This window comes from Scyliorhinus torazame, chromosome 24 (assembly GCF_047496885.1).
Source record: "Scyliorhinus torazame isolate Kashiwa2021f chromosome 24, sScyTor2.1, whole genome shotgun sequence".
Taxonomy (NCBI): domain Eukaryota; kingdom Metazoa; phylum Chordata; class Chondrichthyes; order Carcharhiniformes; family Scyliorhinidae; genus Scyliorhinus; species Scyliorhinus torazame.
The window spans coordinates 36,706,098-36,722,728 of NC_092730.1; the positions used below are offsets into that span (position 1 = coordinate 36,706,098).

The following is a 16,631-nucleotide window of genomic DNA, read 5'->3' on the forward strand; positions in this document are numbered from 1 at the left end:
TGGTGGCAATGAGCGGTTAAGCCCCAAACACGTCTGCCTCCATTCCTCCCTTGAATCCAACTCGATGCAATCTGGCCTGACAAAGTGGAAAGGATTGTCACATCAGTGATTGCAGATCGATCGTGGAAAACTGAATTCCACTTCCGAAAAATGTGTGGATGAAAAATCGAAGAGGACGGGATTCGAACCCACGTGTACACAGCACAAAAGGTAAACAGTCCATCGCTTTAATCACTCAGCCACTTCGTCCCACAGGTTCAGATGCCAATACGTCTCAATTTGTTTTGCATCCATGAACTGATGGAAATTATCTGCCTCGTTCGTTTCAAACTGGTGTTCAACGATGGAAATGAAGCGATGGTGGTATAGTGGTGAGCACAGTTGCCTTCCAGGCAGTTGATTCGGGTTCGATTCCCGGCCATCGCAGTAATTGCTAGCGCGGATGTCTTGACATCGTGAGTTTCAAACTGAGAAAAACTGGTCAACAGTTTCTCACTTGAATGTATGTGTAATTATCGAACTGAGGTGTATCAGATGCCAAAAGGTCCGGAAAGGTAGACATGGAGCTGATGCCTCCTCTTGTGGCGCATTCTAAAACGAGAGGTCATGACCTTAGAATAAAAGATCGCAAATTAAAAAAGAGTGGAGGTAAAACTACTTCTCGCAAAGGGTGTGAGTCTGTGGAATTCGGTACCCCAGAGTGTGTTGGATGCAGGGAGACTGAGTAAATTTCATGAGGTGTTAGAGAGATTTTTATTGGTGAGGAGTTGAAGGGTTGTGGAGAACGGGCCAGACGGTGGAGTTGAGGCCAGGATGGGATCAGCCAAGATCACGTGAAATGTGTTAGGCTCACGAAGCTAAATTGCCGACTCCAGCTCCGAAGTCTTGTTTTCCAGAGAGGATGTGTTCTGGCTAAAGCGCAATCGACCTCTTCATCTGAAACATTGTCGGTAGCAGATGAGGAACATATCAGCACGATAGAATGGCGGGGCAGACTCGATGTGTCTAATGGCTTAATTCTGCTCCTGATATTTTATGAACGTAACTTTTGCGCGACTTCGTGAGTTTCAAACTGAGGGGCAGAAACAGTTTCCAAATCAGAATTTATGCGCAATTAGAGCAGTGAGTTAAATAAGTAATTTTCTCAGCTATTTGTAATGTGATTTCAACATGAATAGTGTTCGACTATTAACCACCCCCAAGCCCTTAAACAAAAGCTAAACATCACAGCATTTTTACTTTATGCTCGTGACATGGACCAAACAGAGACACAGCAGACACGTTTCAGCCGAGGATGGGATTCGAACCCACGTGCGCAGAGCGTAAAGGATTATTGTGCAGCCCCTTAACCACGTGGTACAACTACTTTACTTCATGAAACATTAATGTCCGATCTTCTCACAGACAAGCAGCCGACGCACTCCTCCAGTGACAAATAGAATGAAATTAATCCAGGAGAGGTAGCAGAATGTAATTGTGGGAGAAGTCAACCCGGTCACCTCGACGAGACTGTGGGTAGCCGAAGAAGAACTGGTGTCAATGAGCTGTTCAGCCCCAAACACGTCCCTCCTCTAACCCAACTGGATGCATTCTGGCCTGACAACTTGTAATAGACTGTCACATCAGTGATTGTGGATCCACCTTGGAAAAAGTAGTCACATTTCGCGGAAACAGTGGATACAATTTCGAGGAGTATGGGATTCGAACCCACGTGTGCAGAGCACAATAGATTATCAGTCGATCACCTTTACCGCGGCCCACAAGCGCGCAAGTTAATGTGTCTTCCCTCGTTTTGCATCCATGAACAGATGGAAAGTATCGGCCTCCATCTATTCCACCTGGTGTTCAAATTTGGAAATGCAGCGATGGTGGTGCAGTGGTCAGCACAGCTTTCTTCCAAGCAGTTGTACCGGGTTCGGATCCCGGCCATCGCAGTAATAGTTGTATCGGATGATTTTGCGCGACACCATGAGTTTCAAACTGAGGAAGACTGGCCATAGTCTCACTCAGAATCTATGCGCAATTATCTAATTGAGGTGTATAAGATGCCAAAAGGTATGGATAAAGTAGACGGGGGGCTGATGCTTCCTCTTATGGGGCATTCTAAAACGAGAGGTCATAGTTTTAGAATAAGAGATTGCAAATTTAAAAAAGATTTGAGGAAAAACTACTTCTCCCAAAGGGTTGTGATTCTGTGGAATTCGCTACCCCAGGGTGCGTTGCATACAGGGAGAGTGAGTAAAGTTAAGGAGGGGTTAGAGAGATGTTTATTGGTAATGAGTTGATGGGTTATGGACAACGGGCAGGATGGTGGAGTTGAGGCCAGGATGGCATAAGCCAGGATCACATGGAAGGTGTTAGGCTCAGTAGGCTAAATTGCCTACTCCCGCTCCGAAGACGTGTGTTCTCGGGAGGAGGTGCTCTGGCTGATATTGCAATCGACCACTTCATCTGTAACTTTGTAGGTAGCAGATGAGGAACAACTCAGCCATGATAGAATGGCGTGCAGACTCGATCGGTCTAATGGCTTAATTCTGCTCCTATACCTGATGAACTTATCTTTTGAGCGACTTTTTGAGTTTCAAATTGAGAGGAAGAAGCAATTTCGAACTCAGGATTTATGCGCAATTAGGGCAGGGAGTGAAATAAGTAACTTTCTCACCTTTTTATAACGTGGTATCAACATGGACAGTGTTGGACGAATTCACCACCCTCCAAGCCCTTGAACAAATGCTAAAAATCACAGCATTTTTACTTATTGCTCATGAAGTGGACCAAACAGAGACACAACAGACACATTACAGACGAGGATGGGATTTCATTCCATGTGTGTAGAGTACAATGGATTATTGTGCATCTCATTAACCACATGATACAACTCCTTTACTTTATTGAATTTTAATACGTGATCTTCTTACAGGAAAGTAGCTAAAGAACCCCTCCCGTCTACAAACAGGAGGAGGATCATCCTGGAGAGCTGGCTGAAGAGAATTAGGGGAGAAGTCATCCCGGTAACCTCAACTGTACTGTGGGTAGCCGAAGAACTGGTGTCAAGGAGCGGTTCCACTGACAACGTATCCACAGGCACATATAGTGACGAAGACTGTCAGTTTCAGATTGTCTCTTTCACTCTCACTCATTACCTGAGAGTGACAGGAATCCCCCATTTACAAACGGGACCAGAGAAGGGCAGAGCGAATGCACCTCACTCCCACATACAACATGTTGACGGATTCAACACAACCAAAATATAAGAAAAGATCATCACCAAATATTATGTTCTCATAAATCCCGCCGTCCCAAGTTCAATATAATATAAACAATTGTTATCAGTTGTGTGTCACTCTTACCTGCGAACTTCGTTCCACCAGAGTGTGCTGACATCTATTGGCCACGACACAGAACCGCAACAGAGCGGGGGAGATTCACATGAACTGTCGGTGTTGCAGAAACAGGTCAACATGAAGAACCGGTGATAGAATGTGATCGGCAGGACTGAGAGGTGTTAGAAGTAAGTAAAAGTTAAACAATCTATATTCATGTATTTCCCAATGGAGGTGGTAGAATTCGGAAGTGTTTATCTTGAGGATCAATTAAGACGAATAGCAGAAATGTTTTTAAGTGAAATCTGGACGAGTACAGGAGTGAGAATGGATTTCAGAGACAAACAAATAATGTTGCATGAAGTAGTCCATAGAATCCACCAATTCTATAGTCTGGGTGTAGGATCTCCTGGAGCACTGTAACAATTAGAGAAGTGTCTGTTTTCAATTATGAGCATTATGGAGAGGACGAATAACAATTTGCAGTATTTTCAGACACTGACAGATACTGACAGCAACAGAGACTGACAGAAAGTAACAATCTGACAGGTAAATCACACTCACAGATAAGAACTGAGACTGACAGATACAATCAGACACTTACAGACAGTAACCCACACTGACAGATACAATTGTACATTCACACACAGTATCAAACACTGAAAGATACAATCACAACTCACATACACTGAAATACACTGATAGCTACAATCACACACAAACAGGCATTAACAGATACTGACAGTTACAATCACAACTCACAGACATTTACACACGCTGATACATCTAATCAGCGTGTGTCTGTTTAGCACAGGGCTAAATCGCTGGCTTTGAAAGCAGACCAAGGCAGGCCAGCAGCACAGTTCAATTCACGTGACAGCCTCCCCGAACAGGCGCCGGAATGTGGCGACTAGGGGCTTTTCACAGTAACTTCATTTGAAGCTTACTTGTGACAATACGCGATTTTCATTTCATTTCATTTTCATACACTCACAGTCACAGACACTGACTGATACAATCGCACACTTACAGACAGTGACAGGCACTGATACACTCGCCCAGAACCCTCCTCTGCCGCCTCCACTGGGTGAAATTCCTCCTGTTTGTCCACTGGAGGTGTTTCTCGGCTACGTGCCTGTGAAATCAGCCCCGGAAGCAGCGGGGGAGAGAGATTCCAGTCGCCAGGATGCAATTCTCCAATTGGATACTTCACGTTGCTCAGAACTTACACGCTCGTTTAGAGAATCATAGAATGGTTAATGATCAGCGTGAGTCCATTCCGCCCACCGTGTCCATGTCAGTCGCCTGGAGCTGGCGTGTAGTCCTGTGATGAAGACAGAAAATGCTGTAAAATCTCAACAGGCCTGGCAGCAGATGTGGGGAGGGAAACAGATAATGGGAAGGAGGGTCAGACTGGATTCGGAACTGTAACTCTCTGTCTCCCTCCACAGGTGTTGCCCGGCCATCCGAGTTATCCACAATTTTCTATTGCTGTTTCAGGATTTTATGAAGAATCGCCATAGCGGCATTGCCCTTGTGCTCGGCGCTTCTAATTATAAAAACTGGTCCCGTATGTCTATTGTTCTGTTCGCAGTGGAGGACAACGAACCAGAAAGAACCAAATTGACGCAATGATCCCGATAAGAAAAGCAAGGGACAAAGAAGACTTTCTTTTGATTTTACTTTCACAACCAAACCAAATTCAGCGGGAATTAAGAAGTCCATTGAGTTGCTCAAATAAACTTTGCTTGGGACGTAATGGTAAGGTGGTTTCAGCGGTACGTTGAGCGCACCTGGTTCGTTGGTCTAGGGGTATGATTCTCGCTTGGGGCCTTCTGCTGCAATAAAATGCTAGAGGTCACGTGTTCAAATCCTGGACGATCCTTGCAAAGCACTTATTAATATCTGTGCGATCGATATGGTGTCATTGACTGAACGAGGGAGCAGTTTGGAGAAAAAGGAGGGTGGGAGCGAGGGTCATGTTTGGGGCTTAACCGCTCTTTGACACCAGTTCTTTGGCTGCCCACAGTGCAGTCGAGGTGACACAGTTGACCACTCCCAGAACCCTCCTCTACCGCCTCCACTGGATGAATTTCCTCCTGTTTGTCCACTGGAGGGATTCTTCTGCTAAGTATCTGTGAAGGCTGCACCGTAAACAGCGGGGGAGAGAGATTCCAATCGCCAGGATGCAACTCTCCAATTGGATACTTCACGTTGCTCACACTCGTTTAGAGAATCATTAAATGGTAACAGATCAGGGTGAGTCCATTCCGCCCAAGGTGTCCATGACAATCGCCTAGAGCTGGCGTATAGTACCGTGATACAAACAAAAAATGCTGGAAAATCCCAACATGCCTGGCAGCAGCTGTGTTGAGCGAAACAGAGAATGGGAAGCAGGGTCATTCTGAATTCAGAATGGTAACTCTCTTCCTCTCTCCACAGATGTTACCATACCAGACGATTTGTCCAGCAATTTCTATTTGTCTTTCAGGATTTTATGGAGAATCTCCATAGCGGCATTGCCCTTCTGCCCGGCGCTTCTATTTACAAAGACTTGTCCCTTCTGTCTATTGTTCTGTTCCCTGTGGAGGCCAACAAACCAGAAAAGAACAAATTTACCCAATAATCTAAATAAGGAAAGCAAGGGGCAAAAGGGAGTTCCTTTTGATTTTACTTTAACAACCAAACCAAATTCAACAGAATTAAGAAGTCCGTTGAGTTGATAAAATAAGCTTTGCTTGGGAGGTAATGGTAAGATGGTTTCAGCGGAATACTGATCTCCGGCTTGTTCGTTGATCTAGGGGTATGATTCTCGCTTAGGGTCTTCTGATCGGCAAAATGCGATTGGTCCCGGTTTCAAACCCCCGCCGAGCCCTGCAAGGACTTTATAACATCTGTGCGATCGATATGGTCCCATTGACTGAACTCGGGAGCAGTTTGGAGGAAAAGGAGGGAGGGGCGAAGGTCATGTTTGGAGCTTAACCGCTCCTTGACATCAGTTCTTCGGCTGTCCACAGTACAGTCGAGGTGACTCAGTTGACCTCTTCCACAATCCTTCTCTGTCGCCTCCACTGGATGAATTCCCTTCTGTTTTGTCCACTGGAGGTGTTCTTCGGCTACATGTCTGTGAAAGTAGCACCGGTAGCAGCTGTGGAGGGAGATTACATACGCCAGGGTGTAACTCTCCAATTGGATACTTCCCGTTGCTAACTCTTGTTTAGAGAATCAAAAAATGGTTACAGATCAGGATGAGTCCATTCCGCCCACCGTGCCCATGACAGCCGCCGAGAGCTGGCGTGTAATCCCGTGATAAAAACAGAAAATGCTGGAAATCCTTAACAGGCCTGGCAGCAGCTATGGAGATGGAAACAGAGAATGGGAGGGAGTGTCGTACTGGATTCGGAACTGTAACTGTCTTTCTCTCTCCACAGATGTTGCCATACCAGTCGAGTTATCCAACATTTTCTATTTCTCTTTCAGGATTTTATGAAGAATCTGCATAGCGGCATTGCCCTTGTGCTCGACTCTTCTATTTGTAAAGACTGCTCACTTATGTCTATTGTTCTGTTCGCAGTGGACGCCACCAAACCAGAAAGAACCAAATTGACCCAGTGATCCCGATATAAAACCAGGGGACAAAAAGTCTTTCTTTTGATTTTACATCAGCAAGGAAACAAAATCTAACAGGAATTAAGAAGCACATTGACTTGATAAAATAAGCTTTGCTTCGGAGGAAATGGTAAATTGTTTCAGTGGAATGCACAAAGCGATTTAAATTCTATATTCATCGTCATTTCATTTCAAACTTGATGTGCTTTTACTATTTTTGAACCCTGTATCTGAGTGCCAGAGTCACAGATCTGATTATCCAGTCAGTAACTGATCTTTTCCTGTTGGGTTTTGCTGTGCCAATTTAAGCAGGATTCTCACGTCCTGAGGCCGCCGCTTCCCCGGTGAATGGGAGGCATTGGATCTTCCTGGGGTGAACATTTTGCTGGAGAAATGTAACCTCGTGGAGGAAAAGTTAATATCAGCAGTGGGATTCGGACCCATGCCTCCAGAGGAGACTGTGACCTTAATGCAGTGACTTCGAACGCTCGACCATCCTGACGCGCTGTCGCAAAAGATATGCTGCGTGCAAAAATCGATTAAAATTCTATCTTCGTCGTCATTTAATTTCAAGCTAGAAACAAGTACCAGGTGAAAGGTACTGAGGGAGATAGTAAATGGGTGACCAAAAGACAGAGCAAGAGTAGGAAGGCAGTGCAGGTGTCCTCTGCGGTCATCTCCCTGCAAAACAGATATACCGCATTGGATACTGTTGAGGGAGATGGCTCACCAGGGGAAGGCAGCAGCAGCCAGGTTCATGGCACCGTGGCTGGCTCTGCTGCGCAGCTGGGCAGGAAGAAGAATGGCAGGGCTATAGTGATAGGGGACTCAATTGTAAGGGGAATAGACAGGCGGTTCTGCGGACGCAATCGAGACTCCAGGATGGTATGTTGCCTCCCTGGTGCAAGGGTCAAGGATGTCTCGGAGCGGCTGCAGGACATTCTGGGTGGGGGGGGGGGGGGAGGGTGAACAGCCAGCTGTCGTGGTGCACATATGCACCAACGATATAGGTAAAAAACGGGACAAGGTCCTACAAGCTGAATTTAGGGAGCTAGGAGGAAAACTAAAAAAGTAGGACCTCAAAGGTCGTAATCTCAGGATTGCTACCAGTGCCACGAGCTAGTCAGAGTAGGAGTGTCAGGATTGAGAGGATGAATACGTGGCTCGAGAGATGGTGCAAGAGGGAGGGATTCAAATTCCTGGGACATTGGAACCGGTTCTGGGGGAGGTGGGACCAGTACAAACCGGACGGTCTGCACCTGGGCAGGACTGGAACTGATGCCCTAGGGGGGGGGGGCGGGGGGGGTGTTTGCTAGAGCTGTTGGGGAGAGTTGAAATTAATGTGGCAGGGGGATGGGAACCGATGCAGGAAGTTGGAAGGTTGTAAAACAGGGACAGAAATAAAAGGCAGTAATGGGGAAAGTGTAAGGCAGAGAAGCCATAGTCAAAAATCAAAAAGGGCGACAGTACAAGGTACAGTGACTGAGGGGAGCTCAGTGAATAGGACCACGAATACTAAAAGAAATAAAACGGGAAGTGAAAACATTAATGTTAAGCGACGCGGCAGGTTGTTACAGGAAGATATGGGTTCGATGACAAGGAAAATTAGGAGAAAGGTTAAGAGGAAATATAACTTAGGAGAGGTTACTGATCGAGGTGTTAAGATTCAGAACAGAGGTAAAAAAGCCAACATAAGTGTACTTTACCTGAATGCTCGTATTATTCAGAATAAGGTAAATGAGTTGATGGCGCAAATCGTCGTGAATGACTATGATTTAGTGGCCATTACTGAATCATGGTTAAAGGATGGTCACGACTGGGAGTTAAACATCCGAGGGTATCAAACCTTTCGGAAGGACAGAGTGGATGGTAAGGGAGGTGGTGTAGCTCTGTTATTTAAGGATGACATCCGGGCAACAGTAAGGGGTGACACCGGTGCTATGGAGGATAAGGTTGAATCCATTTGGGTGGAAATCAGGAATAGTAAGGCGACAAAGTCACTGATAGGAGTAATCTATAGGCCACCAAATAGTAACATTATGGTGGGGCAGGCAATAAACAATGAAATAACAGATGCATGTAGAAATGGTACACCAGTTATCATGGGGGATTTTAATCTACATGTTGATTGGTTTAACCAGGTCAGTCAAGGCAGCCTTGAGGAGGAGTTTATAGAATGTATCCGCGATAGTTTCCTAGGTGGAACCTACGAGGGAACAAGCGGTCCTAGATCTGGTCCTGTGTAATGAGACAGGATTGATTCAGGATCTCATAGTTAGGGAACCTCTCGGAAGGAGCGATCACAATATGATGGAATTTAAAATACAGATGGAGGGTGAGAAGGTAAAATCAAGCACTAGTGTTTTGCGCTTAAACAAAGGAGATTACAATGGGATGAGAGAAGAACTAGCTAAGGTAGACTGGGAGCAAATATTTTATTGTGAAACAGTTGAGAAACAGTGGAGAACCTTCCAAGTGATTTTGCACAGTGCTCAGCAAAGGTAAATACCAACAAAAAGGAAGGGCGGTAAAAAGAGGGAAAATCGACCGTCGATATCTAAGGAAATAAGGGAGAGTATCAAATTGAAGGATAAAACATACAAAGTAGCAAAGATCAGTGGGAGACTGGAGGACTGGGAAATCTTTAGGGGGCAACTGAAAGCTACTAAAAAAGGTATAAAGAAGAGTAAGATAGATTATGAGAGTAAACTTGCTCAGAATATAAAAACAGATAGTAAAGGTTTCTACAAATACATAAAACAAAAAAGAGTGGCTAAGGTAAATATTTGTCCTTTAGAGGATGAGAAGGGAGATTTAGTAATGGGAGATGAGGAAATGGCTGAGGAACTGAACAGGTTTTTTGGGTCGGTCTTCACAGTGGAAGACACAAATAACATGCCAGTGACTGATGGAAATGAGGCTTTGACAGGTGAGGACCTTGAGAGGATTGTTATCACCAAGGAGGTAGTGATGGGCAAGCTCATGGGGCTAAAGGTAGACAAGTCTCCTGGACCTGATGGAATGCATCCCAGAGTGCTAAAAGGGATGGCTAGGGAAATTGCAAATGCACTAGTGATAATTTACCAAAATTATCTGGGGCCGTCCCGGCGGATTGGAAATTAGCAAACGTGACACCACTGTTTAAAAAAGGAGGTAGGCAGAAAGCGGGTAATTATAGGCCAGTGAGCTTAACTTCGGTAGTAGGGAAGATGCTGGTATCTATCATCAAGGAAGAAATAGCGAGGCATCTGGATGGAAATTGTCCCACTGGACAGACGCAGCATGGGTTCATAAAGGGCAGGTCGCGCCTAACTAATTTAGTGGAATATTTTGAGGACATTAACATTGCGGTAGATAACGGGGAGCCAATGGATGTGGTATATCTGGTATATCTGGATTTCCAGAAAGCCTTTGACAAGGTGCCACACAAAAGGTTGTTGCATCAGATAAAGATGCATGGCATTAAGGGGAAAGTAGTAGCATGGATAGAGGATTGGTTAATTAATAGAAAGCAAAGAGTGGGGATTAATGGGTGTTTCTCTGGTTGGCAATCAGTAGCTAGTGGTGTCCCTCAGTGATCAGTGTTGGGCCCACAACTGTTCACAATTTACATCGATGATTTGGAGTTGGGGACCAAGGGCAATGTGTCCAAGTTTGCATACGACACTAAGATCAGTGGTAAAGCAAAAAGTGCAGAGGATATTGGAAGTCTGCAGAGGGATTTGGATAGGCTAAGTGAATGGGCTAGGGTCTGGCAGATGGAATACAATGTTGACAAATGTGAGGTTATCCATTTTGGTAGGAATAACAGCAAAAGAGATTATTATTTAAATGATAAAATATTAAAACATGCTGCTGTGCAGAGAGACCTGGGTGTTCTAGTGCATGAGTCTCAAAAAGTTGGTTTTCAGGTGCAACAGGTGATTAAGAAGGCAAATGGAATTTTGTCCGTCATTGCTAGAGGGATGGAGTTTAAGACTGGGGAGGGTCTGCTGCAATTGTATAAGGTGTTAGTGAGGCCACACCTAGAGTATTGTGTTCAGTTTTGGTCTCCTTACTTGAGAAAGGACGTACAGGCACTGGAGGGTGTGCAGAGGAGATTCACTAGGTTAATCCCAGAGCTGAAGGGGTTGGATTACGAGGAGAGGTTGAGTAGACTGGGACTGTACTCATTGGAATTTAGAAGGATGAGGGGGGATCTTATAGAAACATATGAGATTATGAAGGGAATAGAAAGGATAGACGCGGGCAGGTTGTTTCCACTGGCGGGTGAAAACAGAACTAGGGGGCATAGCCTCAAAATAAGGGGAAGTAGATTTAGGACTGAGTTTAGAAGGACTTCTTCACCCAAAGCGTTGTGAATCTATGGAATTCCTTGCCCAGTGAAGCAGTAGAGGCTCCTTTATTAAATGTTTTTAAGATAAGGATAGATAGTTTTTTGAAGAATAAAGGGATTAAGGGTTATGGTGTTCGGGCCCGAAAGTGGAGCTGAGTCCACAAAAGATCAGCCATGATCTCATTGAATGGTGGAGCAGGCTCGAGGGGCCAGATGGCCTACTCCTGCTCCTAGTTCTTATATTATCCAGTGATGAACTGGGCTTCTCCCTGTGAGGTCTTGCTGTGCGAATGTAAGCAGGAATCTCATTCCCGAAGGTAACCGCTTCCCCATTGAATCTTCCTGGGGTTGCACATTTTGCTGGAGAAACGTAACCACGTGGAGGAAAAGTTAATGTCAGAAGTAGGATTCGAACCCACCCCTCCAGAGGAGACTGCAACTTTTAACGCAGCGCTTTCGACCATTCGGCCATCCTGACGCGCTGTAACCCAAGATATGCTCCATCGGCGAATCGATTTAAATTCAATTTTCATCTTCATTTCATTTCACACTAGATGTGGTTTTACTATTTTTGAACGCCAGCCAGACTCTTGTATCTGAGTGCGATCGTTCTCCAACACGCTGTGTGTTAAGGAGCTCTCATTTCTGCATTGATCAGTTTGCTCTATTCAACAAAGTCCGTACTGCCGCCTACCTGTTCCTCACACGAAGGTATTAAGAGTCTAAGATCTGAGCGGCCTGATGGATCCAATTAGACAGTTGCATCTTGGCGACTGGAATCTCTCTGCAGAGCTGCTTCTGGTGCTGCTTTCACAGGCTAGTAGCCTAATAGCCCCTCCAGTGTCCAAACACGAGGATGTTCATGCTGTCAAGGCGGCAGAAGAACATTCTGGGAGAAGCCAACTTATTTACATCCGCCAATACAACATGCCAGACTATTTACAACAAGGGAAGTGGAAATTTACCCGGAGTCCTGGGATCATTATTAATTCCTGATCCAGAGTTACTGAGCAGATCATGCCGTCATGAACTGGGCTTCTGCCTGTGGGAACTTGCTGTGCGAATTTAAGCACGAATCTCACGCCCCGAGGCCACCGCTTCCCCTTTGAATCGGAGGTATTGGATCTCCCTGGGCCTGAACATTTTGCTGGAGAAATGTAAGCACGTGGAAGAAAAGTTAATGTCAGAGGGGCATTCGAACCCTCGCCTCCAGCAAGACAGTTTGGCCATCCTGACGAGCTGGGGGAAATGTTATGCTCCGTGCACAAATAGACATAGACATAGAACATACAGTGCTGTAGGAGGCCATTCGGCCTATCGAGTCTGCACCGACCCACTTAAGCCCTCAATTCCACCCTATCACCCTCACCCCGCAACCGGATAATCCTTCCTACTTTTGTTGACACGAAGGGCAATTTTGCATGGCCAATTCAACTAGCCTGCACGTCTTTGGGCTGTAGGAGAAAACCAGAGCACCCGGGGTGAAATTCACGCAGACACAGGGAGAACATGCAGACTCCGCACAGACAGTGACCGAAGCCGGGAATCGAAACTGGAACCCTGGTGCTGTGAAGCAACTGTGCTAACCACGATTCTACCTTGCTGTCCAAAATTTCGAAATAAATTTCTTCTGCGATGGCCGAGAATCGAACACGGGTCAACTGCTTGGAAGGCAACTATGCTCACCACTGTACCACCATCGCTCACAGACCCGCTTTAAATTATATCTTCATTCGCATTTTATTTCTAATCAGTTGTGCTTTTCCTATTTTGGAACACCAGCCATAATCCTGAATCTGAGTACCGTCCTTCTCCAAGCCGCTGGGGGCTAAGGAGCTTCGCATTGATGCATTGATCAGTTTGCTGCAATCAACAAAGACCGAACTCCCGCCGACCTGTTCCTCACACGACGGTATTGAGAGTCTAAGATCTGAGCGGCGTGAAGGATCCAATTGTACAGTTGCATCCTTGCGACTGGAAACTCTCTCCACAGCTGATTCTGGTGCTGCTTTCACAAACAAGTAGCCAGAGAACCCTTCAGTGTCAAAACAGGAGGTCGCTCATGATGTAAAGGCGGCAGAAGAACTTTCTGGAAGAAGCCAACTGATTCACGTCCGACAATCCAACCAGCCAGACTATTTACAACAAGGGAAGTGGAAATTTACTCGGAGTCCTGGGATCAATATTAATTCCTCAACCAGAGTCACTGAGCAGATCATCCCGTCATGAACTGGGCTTCTGACTGTGGGGTCTTGCTGTGCGAATTTAAGTGCGAATCTCACGTCCCGAGGCCACCGCTTCCCCATTGAATGGGAGGTATTAGATCTTCCTGGGGTTGAACATTTGTTGGAGAAATGTAACCTCGTGGAAAAAAAGGCAATGTCCGAAGTAGGATTCGAACCCACGCCTCCGGAGGAGACTGCAACATTAACGCAGCGCCTTCGACCGCTCGGCCAGCCTGACGAGCTGGCGACAACGTTATGCTACGTGCACAAATAGACATAGACAGAGAACATACAGAGCAGAAGGAGTCCATTCGGCCCATCGAGTCTGCACCGACCCACTTAAGACGTCAATTCCATCCTATCACACTCACCCCGCAACCCAATAATCCTTCCTACTTTTTTGGACACTAAAGGCAATTACGCATGACCAATTCCCCTAGCCAGAGCGTCTTTATGCTGTGGGAGGAAACCGGAGCACCCGGGGTGAAATTCACGCAGACATGGGGAGAACGTGCAGACTCCGCACAGACAGTGACCCAAGCCGGGAATCGAACCTGGAACCCTGGAGCTGTGAAACAACTGTGCTAACCACGGCGCTACCTTGCTCCCCAAAATTTCGAAATAAATTTTTTCTGTGATGGCCGGGCATCGAACCTAGATGAAATGCTTGGAAGGCAGCTATGCTCACCATTATACCGCCATCGCTCACTGAAGAACTTTAAATTCTATCTTCATTGTCATTTCATTTCTAATCAGTTGTGCTTTTCCTATTTTTGAACACCAGCCAGAGTCCTGTATCTAAGTGCCGTCCTTCTCCAAGCCGCTGAGGGTTAAGGAGCTTCGCATTGTTGCATTGATCAGTTTGCTGCAATCAACAAAGACCGAACTCCCGCCGACCTGTTCCTCACATGAAGATATTGAGAGTCTAAGATCTGAGCGGCGTGAAGGATCCAATTGTACAGTTGCATCCTTGCGACTGGAATCTCTCTCCACAGCTGCTTCTGGTGCTGCTTTCACAAACAAGTAGCCAGAGAACCCTCCAGTGTCCAAACAGGAGGACATTCATCCAGTAAAGGCGGCAGTAGAGTTTTCGGGGAGATGTCGACTGAGACACCTCAATAATCCAACCAGCCAGACTATTTACAACAAGAGACGAGACATTTACCCGGAATCCTGGGATCATTACGTCTCAATTTGTTTTGCATCCATGAACTGATGGAAATTATCTGCCTCGTTCGTTTCAAACTGGTGTTCAACGATGGAAATGAAGCGATGGTGGTATAGTGGTGAGCACAGTTGCCTTCCAGGCAGTTGATTCGGGTTCGATTCCCGGCCATCGCAGTAATTGCTAGCGCGGATGTCTTGACATCGTGAGTTTCAAACTGAGAAAAACTGGTCAACAGTTTCTCACTTGAATGTATGTGTAATTATCGAACTGAGGTGTATCAGATGCCAAAAGGTCCGGAAAGGTAGACATGGAGCTGATGCCTCCTCTTGTGGCGCATTCTAAAACGAGAGGTCATGACCTTAGAATAAAAGATCGCAAATTAAAAAAGAGTGGAGGTAAAACTACTTCTCGCAAAGGGTGTGAGTCTGTGGAATTCGGTACCCCAGAGTGTGTTGGATGCAGGGAGACTGAGTAAATTTCATGAGGTGTTAGAGAGATTTTTATTGGTGAGGAGTTGAAGGGTTGTGGAGAACGGGCCAGACGGTGGAGTTGAGGCCAGGATGGGATCAGCCAAGATCACGTGAAATGTGTTAGGCTCACGAAGCTAAATTGCCGACTCCAGCTCCGAAGTCTTGTTTTCCAGAGAGGATGTGTTCTGGCTAAAGCGCAATCGACCTCTTCATCTGAAACATTGTCGGTAGCAGATGAGGAACATATCAGCACGATAGAATGGCGGGGCAGACTCGATGTGTCTAATGGCTTAATTCTGCTCCTGATATTTTATGAACGTAACTTTTGCGCGACTTCGTGAGTTTCAAACTGAGGGGCAGAAACAGTTTCCAAATCAGAATTTATGCGCAATTAGAGCAGTGAGTTAAATAAGTAACTTTCTCACCTATTTGTAATGTGATTTCAACATGAATAGTGTTCGACTATTAACCACCCCCAAGCCCTTAAACAAAAGCTAAACATCACAGCATTTTTACTTTATGCTCGTGACATGGACCAAACAGAGACACAGCAGACACGTTTCAGCCGAGGATGGGATTCGAACCCACGTGCGCAGAGCGTAAAGGATTATTGTGCAGCCCCTTAACCACGTGGTACAACTACTTTACTTCATGAAACATTAATGTCCGATCTTCTCACAGACAAGCAGCCGACGCACTCCTCCAGTGACAAATAGAATGAAATTAATCCAGGAGAGGTAGCAGAATGTAATTGTGGGAGAAGTCAACCCGGTCACCTCGACGAGACTGTGGGTAGCCGAAGAAGAACTGGTGTCAATGAGCTGTTCAGCCCCAAACACGTCCCTCCTCTAACCCAACTGGATGCATTCTGGCCTGACAACTTGTAATAGACTGTCACATCAGTGATTGTGGATCCACCTTGGAAAAAGTAGTCACATTTCGCGGAAACAGTGGATACAATTTCGAGGAGTATGGGATTCGAACCCACGTGTGCAGAGCACAATAGATTATCAGTCGATCACCTTTACCGCGGCCCACAAGCGCGCAAGTTAATGTGTCTTCCCTCGTTTTGCATCCATGAACAGATGGAAAGTATCGGCCTCCATCTATTCCACCTGGTGTTCAAATTTGGAAATGCAGCGATGGTGGTGCAGTGGTCAGCACAGCTTTCTTCCAAGCAGTTGTACCGGGTTCGGATCCCGGCCATCGCAGTAATAGTTGTATCGGATGATTTTGCGCGACACCATGAGTTTCAAACTGAGGAAGACTGGCCATAGTCTCACTCAGAATCTATGCGCAATTATCTAATTGAGGTGTATAAGATGCCAAAAGGTATGGATAAAGTAGACGGGGGGCTGATGCTTCCTCTTATGGGGCATTCTAAAACGAGAGGTCATAGTTTTAGAATAAGAGATTGCAAATTTAAAAAAGATTTGAGGAAAAACTACTTCTCCCAAAGGGTTGTGATTCTGTGGAATTCGCTACCCCAGGGTGCGTTGC

General features: G+C 45.8%; 3 non-coding genes across 3 annotated transcripts; 2 read left to right on the top strand and 1 right to left on the bottom strand.

The window, feature by feature from the left end:
* The first annotated feature begins 354 nt into the window (after positions 1 to 354).
* On the top strand, positions 355 to 426 carry trnag-ucc (transfer RNA glycine (anticodon UCC)). Its single transcript has one exon. It is a non-coding gene; the product is annotated as a tRNA-Gly (tRNA).
* Positions 427 to 12,899: 12,473 nt separating this feature from the next.
* trnag-ucc (transfer RNA glycine (anticodon UCC)) lies at positions 12,900 to 12,971 on the bottom strand. Its single transcript has one exon. It is a non-coding gene; the product is annotated as a tRNA-Gly (tRNA).
* Positions 12,972 to 14,762: 1,791 nt separating this feature from the next.
* On the top strand, positions 14,763 to 14,834 carry trnag-ucc (transfer RNA glycine (anticodon UCC)). The gene has a single exon. It is a non-coding gene; the product is annotated as a tRNA-Gly (tRNA).
* Positions 14,835 to 16,631: the final 1,797 nt, after the last annotated feature.